The 10,362-nt window shown below is 43.5% G+C and overlaps 1 long non-coding RNA gene across 1 annotated transcript in view; it reads right to left on the minus strand.

Moving 5' to 3' along the window:
* Positions 1 to 8,605, minus strand: part of LOC119400766 (uncharacterized) — a 43,631-nt gene extending 35,026 nt beyond the window's left edge. Inside the window, exons 1-2 of the long non-coding RNA XR_005185214.2 lie at positions 8,520 to 8,605; positions 2,514 to 2,594 (exon numbers count right to left, since the gene is read on the minus strand). This is a non-coding gene — a long non-coding RNA (uncharacterized LOC119400766). The remainder of the gene's footprint in view (positions 1 to 2,513; positions 2,595 to 8,519) is intronic.
* Between the last annotated feature and the right edge of the window lie 1,757 nt (positions 8,606 to 10,362).

Below are 10,362 nucleotides of genomic sequence, written 5' to 3' on the forward strand. Positions count from 1 at the left end.
TTGCATCTATTCTTGGCATTGGAAAAAGGGTATAGGTCTGTTTGGTGATTCAAGATTCGGTAGTCTGTACTTAGTCTCAAAGATCCATCTTCTTTAAGAGCCAGCGTAATTGGTGAGGCGAACTAGACACCGATGGCCGTATTATGTCAGCATCTAACATATTTTGGATCTCGCTTTTCAACCAAATTTTCTTCTCGCGTGACATGTTGTAAGGCTTTCTCCTGTAAGGAACCGAAAATTCTGTTGCATAGTTGCTTAAGCAGACAAGTTCGGGGAACTTGCGGCGGACGTCGTATTCACATGTAATAAGGCGATGTGCGATACTCAAGGAGGCGCACGTCTCTTTCGTCACAGTCACATCATTCCAATAAATGTTTAACTTTAGGGTCTTCATATCAGGTCGAGAAAGTAAAAATTTGTAGTCACACCCTTTTACTATGAGAGCGTCAATGTCAGCATTCTGGCCTTCAAAAGAGACACTTGTTCTCACCCATTTATCAAAAATTTGTCTCGTCCCATCAAAACTTTGTACTTGTACCGACCTCCCTTGAATAATTTCTTTCCTCTTTACAAGTGCCTCATTTATGACAGGCACAGATGCCCCACTATCTACTAGAGCATCAACATCTTCACCATTGACGTTTAGTTTGATATCCAGAAGGTTAAGAGCGTTAGAAAAACAGTCTCCAATTTTGTCGTCGGGTGGGACTGTGCACCCTCTTTTATTCGTTTTTTGTTTCAGCTGCATCTGGATGCGAAGAAGCCATATGCTCTTGGTCGTTACTGGAATTGGAGATTACATTCACCACTCGGTTTCGACCATGCCAATTGTCAGGATCGCGTGACCTCCAAGGTGCCCTGTCGGGATGGTAATCTCGCCGATGTGGGTTCTGGGAATTCGAATCAATTGAGAGGTTCATGGAAGAATCTAGAAGTTCCTCGGCAGTTTTTGGCGATTGCACTTGTGCCTGTCTCTGGAGTTCCTTAGGAAGGCCGTGAATAATGAGCGGAACTGTGGCTGATTCCGGAAGTTCCGGGTTTGCCATTTGAAGAAGCCGTCTTTTCTCATAAAAATACTCTAGGGGCTTTCCTGATCAAAATTTGTAAAAAATTGCTCGGTCCCACCTTTCAACGGGGTTTTCGTCGAAAGCTGCCAGGAAACTGCTTTTCCACTCATCCCATGTGTCGGTCTCGTGTCCAGCGTAGTGAAGCTCGTACCACTTTTGAGCCAGTCCGGTAAGGAATGGACGCATGTTCCTGATGCGCTCACTGGATTCTTGCCACAAGTTGTCCTCACACGCGTGTTCGTAGAACTTGATCCAGGTGTCCGGCCTTGTGCTTTCACCATCAAATGGATCAGGCTTTGCTATCTCCTTGTTGGGTCTTTGTTGTGCCTGGATGACGGCAAGAAGACTGTCCATGAACTGCTGCTGTCGCTCTGTGTGCTGCTGCTGACGGTGGAGCATTTCCATCAGGCATGAGCCAACGGAGTAATCTTCTTTGCTTGGCGCAACCCTTCACGACGCTTTCAAAAGCGGCCTCATGATGTATTCTTGAAACTCGGAGTGCTTCAGTTTCATCTTCCCTGATGGTTGGTTGTCGATCCCCTCCGGCGTCTTCCCGGCTTTCTGAGCGACGAACTCACGTAGTTCGGAAGTCGTGATACTTTCAGGCAATTCATACGTTTCTTCATTCTCGTCACACGTCGAAAAATATGGCCTGTCACTTGAACTTCAGGATAAAGTCAAAGTTATTCACATAGTTGCGTTCTTAATCCTGTCGAAGACTGCGCCAAAATCTTCTTTCTCTTTCCCCAGTTCCCCAGCCAAAGCAGCTTTTCGTCGTCTTTGAGTCGCTACATAAGTATGCACTTAGTGGTTGAAGTTCGCACTGGGGTCGGATCTCGCTATCGCGTTCAACTCTTAAAGGCGAAGCCTAAGGGTCCCCCAGTTTATATTCTTTTCAACAGCTGATACAAAATCGACCACGCTGTCAAAAGGAGACCTCCCATTGCGAAAACCTGTCATCATGCCTGGATAGAGGTTGTCCTTCCCAAGGAACCATTCCAGCCTCGTAAACACCATTTTCTCGATGAGCTTGCTAACGCAACATGCAGGGACAATTGGTCTGCAGGACAATAGTGCGTCAGGTGTTTTGCCAGGCTTCAGAAGCGCCAAGACGCGACTGGTATTCCATTTGCCCAGCACAGTGATCGACTGCCACGCAGAGGGCCCGGTTTCAAACCCCATTCGATTCTGGTTTTTTTTTCTCATGTTATGTTTTAATGTCTATTGGTTACGTCACTGACGGCGACGGCGTCACCGCTCAACGCAGGAACGGGCTCCTAAGAGCTGCGCTCTAAAATAAGACACATGTTAAGTCAGAATGCATCATAGTTCTTGCCATAATAAACTGCGCTTTCGCGTTGCGTATTTTAACATAAGGCAAGCTCACTCTATTACTCCATAGTAACATCATGCAGGAGAGCGAATGCGCACATGTGGGGCACTTACTAAAAGCCGCGTGAAGAGAAGGCAGCCAACACAATAGAACCGCAAGTAGTGAAATGTAGTAACTCATTCCTCTAGGCATACCTGCATCAGAAGAAGAAAATTGAGTTAACAGGCGTGTTAGAAAAAAGAAATTGGTAGAAGTTCATATATTTTCATACATCAATTGAACTTGCAGTGGGAGAAAATCACTCCTTACAAACACATACGGGAAATATTTGAATGATGTGTAAGCACTGTGTTTGTATTTAATGTCGCTTAAAATTGTTTTACGGAAAAGCACGGATACAGCCTGGAATTTTTTAAGCGAGGCTAGTATATGACAACGATGACGCGCAGTCTGACACACCTGTAATTCACGAGCCTGTTTTGCGCTGTGGCATTCAATGGATCGTTTGTGTTGGCAGGTACCTTCAAGCGTCTTATTTATTTTGCATTCGCGAGCGTCTGAAAAGGCTCAAAGATGGTAGTGTCGCACGACTACCAAAGGGCATCGTGTATGTGGCCAGTTGGTTAAAAACGATTCGCCATATATGAACTATATTTATGCGCACAATGTTCCACGTCGGCCAGGGAATCATCTAGGGCTAGGCAAAAGTACTTCGCAATTGCACGAAGATACGCTTCAGGAAATCGACACGATAATTATTTGCTGTCATACATTAACATAACAATTGTATCTGACAAGGTGCTTGCCATTTCTATCTCAGGCTAGTCCTGATACACTTCTCAAGGTAATCTTTGAATGGGGGCAGTATTGAAGTTTGTGTCTCATGAATAGATTGCCGCATTTCTTTTTCGAATCTGGCGAGACACCCGTCCACGTCTAAGGACACCATGCTGCCACCTTGACCCTGAAGTTGTGGCCTCAATGCCGCCTACATCGCCGGAAATCTTCAATAGTTTTCACTGACTCTTCTCCTGATCTACATGTACAGTTACAGGAACTTGTCACACGCTTCAAGCGCCTTTTTAATCGGGCCGCGTAGCCCGCTGGAAGCTGCACAGGTAGCGACAATGGCGTCGGCTCATGCCGCCACGCCGCGGCAAAATGCTTCCTATGCAAAAGACACCCTTTTTATGTCAAGTATTGTTCACAGCAGTAATGTGCTCCACGACGAAATAGACCTTGCACACGCTTTCCGAAAAGAACAACAAGGATGGTTCACTGCATGAAAAGTGCGGACTTGAGCGAATGGCAACTTCACGCTCCACTTCTGAGCTCTGCTTGCCGCGTACGACAGCAAGATCCGGCTAGGCTGTTCACATCAGCCTTTGCTTTCCGCGGTATGTATTTTTCTCACCCAGCACGAGGTATTGTTGATGATAATAATTTTTCATCGCTCCGAAAATTGTAAACATCGCTCCGAAAATTACCGTTTCTTCAAGCGAGGAAGACATATACGGGTACATGACGACTACGACCATGGAATCCTTCAGTTGTGTTTGTCTTTCCATCTCATTACTGTTGCTTGAGATGTGGAGTAGAGCACGCCTCAAAATAATGGAATACAATTTCTAGACATTTCCTTAACGTTTCAGAAGAACCACGTGTGCTAGCAGTATTCTCCTAGATCTTCAAAACCGCTGTTAAATATTTCGTCGAAGCACTCGATGGTTGTAAAAAAGGCATCGCCATGTCTTGCCTGAAGGCAGCCCTCACCAAGTCGTATGAGCACAAAATGATGATAGCTTTAAGGTAGGTCACCGCCTTCATAAACGCATTATTTTAAATGATGTTTTTGGATTCGACACTTTCAAGCTCCTTGCCTATTCAAAAATATTTACCAAAAGAATTATCTCGTTATATTGAGCCGTTCGACAGTTATGACCATTTTCCCAACACCTCTTAGGCGCATTCGAAACCGAAACTGAATGTTTGTGATTCAACAGCACCTGCCATGTCGTCATAATCTTTTTATTTATATATATTACATAATGCTAAGTTGCCTAAATACACTCTAACGCTTGCGGGGCATGATGTTTACGATTCATTTGAAAATTTACACTACACCGCTTCACACTGTTGTTTAAGCTGCGCGCGTTTTCGCTCGGCTGTGAGTCCTTTTTCGTACACCGCTTCGAGCTCTTGGACTTAGTTCTGGTCTTTCATAGAATAAGTTATAGTACTCCATGAAATATGGCAAAGTGTTGGACGAAGGAGAAGCATCAACGCAAGCCGGAGACTCAAAACGAGCTAGAAAAAAAAATATATGTTCTTTAGCTCGCTCAAAAGGAGAATCCGCCGCTTCAGAAGAGGTCCCCAGCTATGAACCTAGAGAACATCAGACAGATTCAAAGCTTCTTTATTATATGCACATTCAATGAAAATATTTAGAGCCATTTTTCTCAAAACATCAATTTTTGTATCCTACACTTAGACAAACAGTGATAACTTTCCTTCTGATAAACAATTTCACATACAATTTTGCGCACTCTTTCCTTATAGGCTGAGCTGTGCATTCAAACAGAATTATTGAAAAGGAGCAGTCACGTTTTGTACTATGGCCAATTTTGTGCAAAACAAAGCTGTGAAGTATAAATTTTTCAGTCTTTTCACGATAACGCGCCTTAGCTTAGAGATAGGATAGCAACAGGATAGTCCTGACTACGAACCTGCCAAGTTGCGTTTGAATTGCACGAACCATTTTGTAGTTATGAATGTTTGTGCAACCTGCATATTTTGGCGCATTATGATTTTTATAATTTTTTGTACATTTTTAGCAGTTTCGTTATTCGAAAGTTTAAATTAACATCAGCCCTACAAGCCAAAATTATAATTATAACTTTTAGACTGCAGCTGAAAAATTTTTTCTTGAAGGTGGTGACCTACCTTAACGCACCGTTACGCGTCTTTTATATGTAGGGTATACTCGTGGTGCATCGGCCACTGTCGCTGAACGTTTAAAGAAATTCATTATGTTAAGTCCGAGCATGGTTGCAGAAAGCGATAGGAAGAAACGTGTCGTAGGTATACCGTACATTCATTGCGTATCTCACAGGCTAAAGAAAGTAGGAAGTAGATACGGCGTTAATGTTGTTTTCACGGCTGCCAGTGAGCTAGGTAAGATTTGTGCCGCTGTGCAGAGGAAGATTAAGCCAGTAAAAGACAAAATCTGACCGATATTTGTTTCGTAAAACACACCAACGAATTCACTGATTGCAGTACAAGTGTGGTGTGTAAGGTCCATTTCAGCTGCGGTCGCATCTACGTAGGACAGGCGGGCCGATGCATTACCCAGAGGTTGTTGGAACGTAAGAGATCGTTAACAGGAGCGTGACCTTCTAATGTATCTTTACATTGTCGAGATTGTAAGTGCACGCCAAAATTCGTTGAATGCGCAGTCTTGTACCGGCATAGAAATGAAAAAAAAAAACGCGCCTGATGATTGAAGCATGACATATCGAGAATAGTGGTAGCGCGTGCGTGAGCGAACCGTCGATTAACTTCAATAAAGATGAAATCAAATGCCTTAAAAGAGATCTTTCACGTAGACCCCCACGCCTGCCGGATTGATAGGTTCGCCTGTCGCATGGGCATGCGCAGATAAGTTTTCGTGCCTTCGTTCATTTCCGCCGTTGTGCGTCTCTTCAGTTGTTAGTCGGCGTTTTTGGTGTCCTGACTTCTTTCTTGTATCCGTGTTTGCACGCCCTGTCTTTTTAGAATAGCATAGCACAGAATTGGAAAGAGAAGTGAATGCCACAGAAGTGAAAAGAAGGACGTGGATAGGATAAAGTATAGTATGCTATAGCAAGGGGGTCGGAAAAGGATGTGAGCGTTGGGAGGAGCGAAAAGGGTAAAGCATGACCGCACATAGTACAGTATACCAAGGGGTGGGAAAGGTAAGTGATGTAGAAAGGAGATGACGTCAGCGTAAAGAGGAGGGAAATGATGATAGGGGATGGTACATAATAGCCATGTGTAGTGTAGTATCGCAAGAAGTTGGGAAATGGAAGTAATGCTGAAGATGAGGAAGTTGAGGAGCATAAACGCTGGCGTAAGAGTGGACCGGTAGACTGATTAACAGCTCACCTAATGAACCCATAGAGTCAGTGGCGTGTATAATCAACAGGATGCACGGACAAGCCCACTAGGTATTGCTGCAAATCGTGCGCCACTATAGACGTCCTCTTCACTACTCCATTGTATAAGGGGTCTGAAAAAGTGATGGCGAATAGGAGGAAAATGAGGAGGGAAGAGGGCAAAACTTAGTCATCAATATTATCAAAGGTCGGAAATTGAAGTGAGCGTGAGGAGAAGTGGTTGGAGGGGTAGGAAGAAAACGTAACATAAAGGAGAAGGGTAAATCGTAGCATAACAATATGTAGAATAATATTGCCAGAATTTGGCAAGGGAAAGGAGGGCAACGAGCTATGACGTCAGTGTGAGGAGAGGGAAAGGAGGAGGATGGAGAATATAACACGTCAGTGTGAGGAGGATGGAGGATATAACACTGTTTAGTGGCGGCGAGTTGCAGATTACTGACATAATAGGGAATGCGACGAGCTCCGCTATTTCCTCAGACTTCGCGCCAATAATGGGTTGCTGCTGCATTTTTTCATTTACGGTATTACGCACAGTGATCACTTTTTGGGTGCTTTTATTATTATACAACTCCAAAAAGGCCGTCTCAGTGCATCATTTTTTTCAGGGATTTCGCTCTGCTTTCCTCTTTAGAGCCACGTAGCCTAGAATAACACTCTACGCAAATACTTGAGGGCTTGCAGCCTTCCGGTATACGCAGCTTCCACAAATTTACATCTGTTTGCCATTGCACTTTAGAATGGACTTGTGAGAACATAGCAATTTCTCCTAAACAATTGAACGTCCTAATTCATTTCCCGGAATTGTTGTCTCTTTGCCGATGATCTATTACCTGTCTACCATTGATATACGATGTTGCTCCACTCCTACTCTAAATCTTTATGAATTACAGTGTCTAAAAAACAACAAATAAATCGAAAAATAAATCAGTTCATCTTCTCTTAGGTTACATTTTCATGGCGGGTACAACACATTCCTACAGTTTAGATATATTCATTTTCGTACTTTGTGACGTCAGCTAGCAGAGTGTTTCGCACTCTCCGTCATGGCTCCAACTGGCGCTGGCTAACACTGCCGGGATCACACGCACGCACACATATACTGTGTAAATTGTATTTTTAAAGCGTTAATAAAACGGTAACGGGTTATATAACAAAGCCTTGAATTTTCCTGATCTATTCGATTATAATTAAAAAGTGATCAATCAGCCTTTAAACTTTGCATGCGATGGCAAAGATGTTTTTCACATTATTGCATTTGTCATGCCATGGCCGGTGTCAGGATGTATAAGCGACACCATTCCATGAGGCCCTGCGCCCAAGTGCTTTGTGGAAACTTTGTTCAGGCATGGCCATTTTCGTATCGCTCAACATCGTCACCCTCATCCTCAGACCATGCTGTGTACACTGCGGGACACCGGTATTGTAGGTAATTGACTAACACACACAGTCAGAGCTCACAATACTATATTGTTCTACACTCAGACTCGTGACAACATAGCGATCGGCGAGAACGGCCCACCGCACGGCCCTACTTCGTCGTCCTGTTCTGTCTTCCAGCCGACGCATGGAAAGCAGTAGGTGCTAAAGCCTCAGCCGTGACCTCCAATTCCCCTTAGCTACTGCGAGTTTATCAACTCTCAACTAATTTGATACCGGCTTTGGATTTGTTTTTAATCATTGGCTATCCACTCCGTACGTTTAAGTGACCGCTACTGGTACGTCTTAGCTCCACTACGTCTTAACTCTATTACGCCGTCACTCCGCTACGATTATTGACACGTCAATTTATGCCTACATTCTACACCTGTAGACTGACTGTTTTTGTTTCAATAACTCCGTTGTGTTTTCAATGTATCGAGAACGTTCTTGGTCACAATATTTGCAAATGTTGTCGCAGTGTTGAATAAAGCAATTCTTCAGCTGTTGCTATCTCTACGACATGTTGCCGTTGAAAGAACGCACCTTCGGTTCCACTTCCCTGCTTGATGTGCCGTGAATGTGTAGGTAATGGTTGAAACTATAGAAGCCAAAGGTGATCACGCTCAAAGAATCGAACCCACTAAATCACACTGAAGCCTGACGCCGACTGAATTGACGCTTACTTAGGTTGGGCATAATTAGCTCCGACAGAGAGAGGCTTCCGTTTGTGGCTCTCTCATCGCTCTTGTTTATGTTCGAGCTGTCGTACGTGATAAAATATATTGCGGCAAAAGTTCAAAACTTGAACTTCTTGAAAATGCTTATCGCTGACGTCTGTAGCATACATCCGACAACCCAGAAAGGGCATGTCATTATAATGTGTGCACGACTTTTCGAGTGACTCATTGTCAATAAACTCTAAGCTCTCTGCAGTCACACAACAGCAAGGTTCACTTGTGTTTTCTAAGTGGAACTGCCACTTGCTGACGTATAAAGACAGTTGTATCATAGAAACGCTGTATAAGGTAGCTATATGACATAACTTTAACAAACATACAGCTGAGTTGAGACACAACTCGTTCCGCAGTGGACATAACGACTGCTGTGTAGACGTGTGACTTGACGCTGCTTTACTACTTCAACACATAATTTTCTCATTGAGTTCGTACACATATACCGCGTACAATTTTCAGAGCTAATAAATGTATCTCAACGTCCAAGGAGTAAGTTACGGATTGCTTTCCTTTCAGGTTAAAAGAAAGGTAACTGCTGAATGAATTCTGATTTTTTGTTTGCGAAGCATTTATAAGGCACCGCCATAATTATACGAATGCCGACTTCAGATTGACACTTTCTTAATTTACATAACAGCTCTTACTTAAAATTTCACAGAAGAATAGCGTGCCAATGATTGCTTTATTGAATCTGCATACTAGCATTCTGGATGTCGGTACTATTGTTCCGGCCTTTTTGAGCCATATAGTCTGGTGGCCAACCAGTTTTGAGTATAACTGTACTTGAAGTCGCCCACATCTGCCAGATGTTACTGTAGAGGAAACAGAGAATGCTAATTTGCACAATTGTTCATAGAACACTTTATTGTGCGAGAGAGAACGCCTTGAGCTCACCTGGCGAACAGGTAGAGGAAAAGTCGAGGCACATAAAAGAAGAGAGAATCATATGGATGTACCTATAATACAGACGTGTAAATAATGGCAAAAATGATATGTGGCCTGCGGTAAGCGACATGGACTGCGAAATACGACATTCCTGCTTGCTTCTAGGTTGTTTCTAGGTTTTGCCAGGTGATCAGGGATGTTTCTAGGTTGCTCTTAGGTCATTGCTAGGCTTTAGGCAGGTGCTGCTAGGTTGTTTCTACGCTGATTCACAGCGCAGAGAGGTTCGAGTTAGACCACACGCAATCACAGACACGACATGGATGTCCAACCAGGAAAAAACTCACACTCAAACGAAGCGTTCGTACTCTCATAGAGCTAGGGGCCCGTCGTCGTTGTTGAAGGCTTTCCACCGCTTCGGGTTCTTCTCACTGCCGCCGTTGTATTTCCTGTTCCCTAGTGTTGAGCTAACTGTTACCTTACTCCTTTTTGTGCACCAGTGGTGAGTAGTAGGATTTACCTATTTCCCTAAATTGATGAGAGCCACCATGCTCACTACAGACAATTTTTTGTTTTGCAAATAATTAATGTGTTATTAGGATTATTTAACTCAATGGCTAAATATTGACTTTAGGCAAGAAATGCGACTTGAAATGTTCGATAGCGCCTTCAAAAACGCCCATTGCATTATTTGAAATAAAGAAATTCTCAAATATGCCATTTTTCCCAAGCTTCGAAGAGATCCCGCGAAATACAAAAACAACCACGTG

Source organism: Rhipicephalus sanguineus, chromosome 7 (assembly GCF_013339695.2).
Source record: "Rhipicephalus sanguineus isolate Rsan-2018 chromosome 7, BIME_Rsan_1.4, whole genome shotgun sequence".
In the NCBI taxonomy this organism is placed as follows: Eukaryota; Metazoa; Arthropoda; class Arachnida; order Ixodida; family Ixodidae; genus Rhipicephalus; species Rhipicephalus sanguineus.